Raw genomic sequence first — 4,872 nt, forward strand, 5'->3', positions numbered from 1 at the left:
AAAAAATGCTTTCTTTAAAGAACTTAGTGGGTTATCGAGCAAATCATCCCGACGGGCACCTACGAGCCCAACACGATAGGTCCTTAGGATTTTGAGGATTTGATGTGGGTCCAACATCCGCATTGATTTAAGAGACTCTGTTTGAGTTTAAATTTCAGTGGCCTAAGAGTTAGAATGCCGTTAATAAGTTTCTAGGCCGAATTGGGCCTTAATATCATAATAAGTTCAATGAGGAATTTTATGGAGAATAAGTTACTATATTGGGTAAATGATTTTCAATCTAGACATAAGTATGTTAAGGGCAATTAAGGAAAATAAAATTTTGAGGATCTAATAAATTGATCCTTATAGTAAATTATCCTTCAATAAAGGAAAGGAATACATACCTTAAGTAAAGGGTTAGATTTCCTTCATAAGTTGCTAAAATAGAATAGCAAATGACAGATAATTTCACACTCTCAATGGGTGTTCATTTTCAGAAGTAAGCAAGTAAGAGAATAGGCTGTTTGGCGAAGAGTGGATTCCAGCTCTGTAAATCAAGTAAGTAGGAATCTCGCCTACAGTATGAATAGATTTTTAAAGAAAAAGTTACACATGTTATATATGCATGTTTATGCTTTAAGTATTGTATGCGATGCTATGTCATGCTGCATACACATAAACATCGCACATGAATTATATGTGTTTGAGTTAATTTAATATTATGTATATTATGCTAGATCATACTGCATACACTTAAGCAGTGCACATGAAGTATATGTATTTGAGTACATTCTATGTTATAGTATGCTTTGCTATGTCATATTGCATACACCTTAATAAGTCAAGAGGAACTTATAAGAATAATATCAGTTGAGTGCCGTACCAGCCTCCACAAGGGAGGTAACTCATGCTCCACAAGGGAGAAACAGAAAATAACAATAATGTCCTCCGACTCAAGGGAGGCATTCAAGTTATAATCACGGTGTCGTGGGGGACCTTGCAAACCCTCACGTTCCGATGATTGCGCGCAAGTGGTACGCGAGCACTCGGGCCCATCAGTAGGAAATATAAGATAAGATAATAAGACTATGATAAGACGTCATAATTAAGCATAATCAGCTCATGCATATTTATTCATGTGTACTTACAGTTATTTTGTGAGATATAGTTCCTACTTGCTGAGCGAAAGCTCAATCAGATATGTTCATGTTGTAGGTAAGAAACCTATCAGCAATTCTTGAAGGGCAATGGCGAGCGGTGGACGAATGGTGGAGATGGGAATGGATACCGCTCACGCAGTTATTTTCCGCAGTAAGTTTAAGAAAAATCATGTATATGTCTATATGATTCAAAAGTTTCAAGTATGTATGTTTAAAAAGTATACGTATATATGTATGTTAAGAAAACTAAGGTTGTAACTAACAACCCTAGTTTTGAGTATTTAAGTTTTAGAACGTTACAGTACATGCAACAAATAAATGAATTTTAAACATGACGATTTAAATGAGTAATTTTAGAAGGACTTTAAGATGTACTTGAATTTAAGATTTCTCACGAAATCCGTTTTAAAGTTAAATGAGATGGCCGATTGAAATGACTAGTTTTAGAAAAGCTTTTAAAGAGTATTTAAAACAAGAGTTCAAATGCTATTCCATTTGAAGGATATTCCTAAAAGGTTTTATCTTAACTAAAATTAAGAAAAGCTTTAAGAAATTTAGTGATTCACTTATTTGAAATTATTGTTACAAATTATGAAAGTATTCCTTCTTATATAAAAAAAAAAAAAATGTTCCGCATATTTTAAGAAACCCCAGTAAGTACAAGTTAAAGTTTAAGTTACAGTGGCGGCCTCATAGGAGGGTCGCCACAGGAAACTCGTTGAACATCTTCCGTAACCATATAGTCAAATATACTTTCTATAGAATTGATCCACTCTTCAGCAATTAGTGGATTAGGTCCACCATAGAAATCATCAGGAAGCTGCTTCCTAAAACGCTCATAAATAGGTTCCAAATTATCTTGTCTTTGCAGTCGAGGGGGAAGTGGGGGCTGATTTGCATGCTGGTCTCCTTGTTGTGCCATCATGTTATGAAACTGTTCTGTTTGTTGCTGAAACTGTTGAGCTTGCATTTGCATTTGTTGTCTCATAAACTCATTTTGTTGTCTCTGTTGATCAGCCTGTTGCTGAATTAATGCAGTTAATCCAACACATATTTGAGCTATGTCGACGTTCGGGGGATCTCTAGCGTATCTTTTAGGAGGCATTTTGCTACAACACCCATTTCTAACCTTTCGGTTTAAGCCGATAATAATAAATGTACTTCCATGTAAATGCAATATAAAACATAAATATATTATTCTATACATTGAAAATCATAAACATTACTGATTGGATGAGTTTCATATCCAACCACTTGTCTATATGTACTTCGTTGTCTTCAGAAACATTAAACACTAGGCTCTAATACCAAAACTGTAACGCCCCCATCGCTAAACCGGGCTAAGGCCGAATTTAGCGAGGTGGTGCTACTTAAAACATACTTTCTATACTTAAAACAATGTCATTTATAAGATGTGGAAACTTGTGGTTGATTTCATCACAAAATTTTCTTAAAAGTTTTTGAACAAAATGAGTCAGTGCATAAAACAACCACAAATCTTAGACATTAAACAGTTATTAAAAAGTGATAAAAAAAAACATTTTGAGCCCATCTATTGTTTGGAAGTACATATAAGAGAGATTCCAGATGTAGGACTTGGAGTACTCACCGACCTTGGAAATCATTTTTCTTTTTTTACTCTTCGGTAACAACAACATCATCTGCGTCACAAGGTAAAACTAAGGAGTAAAAACTCAGTAAGTAGATTTCAAATAAAGTAAATATCTAAAATCTCCGTGGCTAAAATCTCTTTGTTAAACATTGTTCATAAACTTTCATACTTATTCTTAGTTTAGGTATGATACAGAACTTCGGTTCCAAATAAGCCTCTTTATACAATACCTTCTCTACTTTTGGCCAATTCTCTTATCTTAAACACTAAGCGGAGTTTTTAGAATCTCTTTCTCTTGTGATCAACAAGAGATTTCCCACTAGCATTTTTCTCTAGTTGTCTCAAAGAGATAATTTCTCTAATTTGGGGCACCGGTCCCTCGAACCCCTACTTACCCAGCCTCTTTGTTGGGTTGAAACCAACACAAGACTCTAAATCGGAATAAAAGATAACAATTGACACAAAGAATTTTACCGAGGTTCGGGCAAAATGAATCACCCTACGTCCCCGTTGAGCTCTCTCACAAGAAGCCCTTTCACTATTAGATCAAAGATTACACCCTCACAACTCACAATCTCAATGAGACTAACAATCTGCTCAAGAACAATTAGAAGAAAGAATCCCCAAGAACGTTTGCAGAAGAGAAATCAGAAACCCTAGAAACACTATGATTTCCTCTCAGCACTCAAAACGCCCAATTCCTCTCTTTCTCTCTCTACAATTGCTTTCGAGTCTCTCTCTCTCTAGAAGTGAGTAGAAGGATCTCGAATAAGCCAGAAACAACATTATATATGAGAAATACAGATAATCATCACCGATTCATCAAAGCCGTCCACATGTGCTCCTGAATATAACTGTTTATTAACTATTACTCTTGTCAAACGGCAAGTCGTATTTGATCTAATAGGAAAGCTGCAAATTGGATGGTGTCGTTTTACTTGGAATTACTCCTTCAAATTCCACCTTGATTCCAAGTAGAAGACAACTATCCTAATTATAGCTCTTGTGAGGTCATGGCTCCACTTACCTTCTTCACGTTATGCCGAAGCTGAGCAAGTCTAGGCATTTTTGGAGCTTGCTCAGTGGAACAACTTTAGTAGCCCTGTCTGCTGGATTGTCTTCAGTTCCTATTTTCTCCAGTTTAATTGCTTCTTCTTCAACCTTGTCTCTAATGAAGTGGTGTCTCACATCTATGTGTTTTGTTCTTTCGTGATACACTGGATTCCTGCATAAATGAATAGCAGATTGACTATCTGAATATATCACAGAAGAACCTTCCATCACTTTAAGTTCCTTCAATAACCCTGCAGCCAAATTATTTCTTTAAAACCTTCAACACCAGCAATGTACTCGGCTTCGGTGCTTGAAAGGGCCACTACAGGTTGTAGTTGAGCCTTCCAATTGATGCAAGTTCCTCTGAGTGTTATGACATATGCTGAAGTTGATCTTATCTTATCTCTATCACCTGCAAAATCAGAATCAGCAAAACCTTCCGAGATCAAGTGACTAGTGTTACTTTTGTAAATCAAACAATATTCTAATGTACTGTTTACATATTTAAGTAACCACTTCATTGCTTGCCAATGCTCATGTCCAGGATTGGACATATATCGACTTAGTACACTTATTGCATAAGCTAAGTCTGGCCTTGTGCAGATCATTGCATACATTAGTGATCCGAGTGCACTTGAGTATGGAACATCTGACATCTCTTGCCTTTCTTCTTCTGTTTTCGGTGACTGATCTGCAGAGAGTTTAAAGTGTCTAGCCAATGGAACTCGTACTGTCTTTGCTTGGTTCATGGCGAATTTATGTACTACTCTCCTCAGGTATTCTTCTTGAGATAGGCACAGCAGCTTTTGATGCCTATTTCTCTTAATATCAATTCCAAGTATCCGCTTAGCTCTCCCTAAGTCTTTCATATCAAACTCCAAGCTAAGTGTTTCCTTCACTTGACTGATCTCCCTGGATTCCTTACTTATGATGAGCATATCATCTACATAAAGTAAAAGATAGACTGACCTTTCTGTACCAGCATCTTTGTAGTATAAACACAAGTCATAGTCACTCCTCTTGAACCCCTTCTTGATCATATAATGATCAAAGCGTTTGTACCAC

Source organism: Morus notabilis, unplaced genomic scaffold (genome assembly GCF_000414095.1).
Source record: "Morus notabilis unplaced genomic scaffold, ASM41409v2 Scaffold669, whole genome shotgun sequence".
Classification (NCBI taxonomy): Eukaryota; Viridiplantae; Streptophyta; class Magnoliopsida; order Rosales; family Moraceae; genus Morus; species Morus notabilis.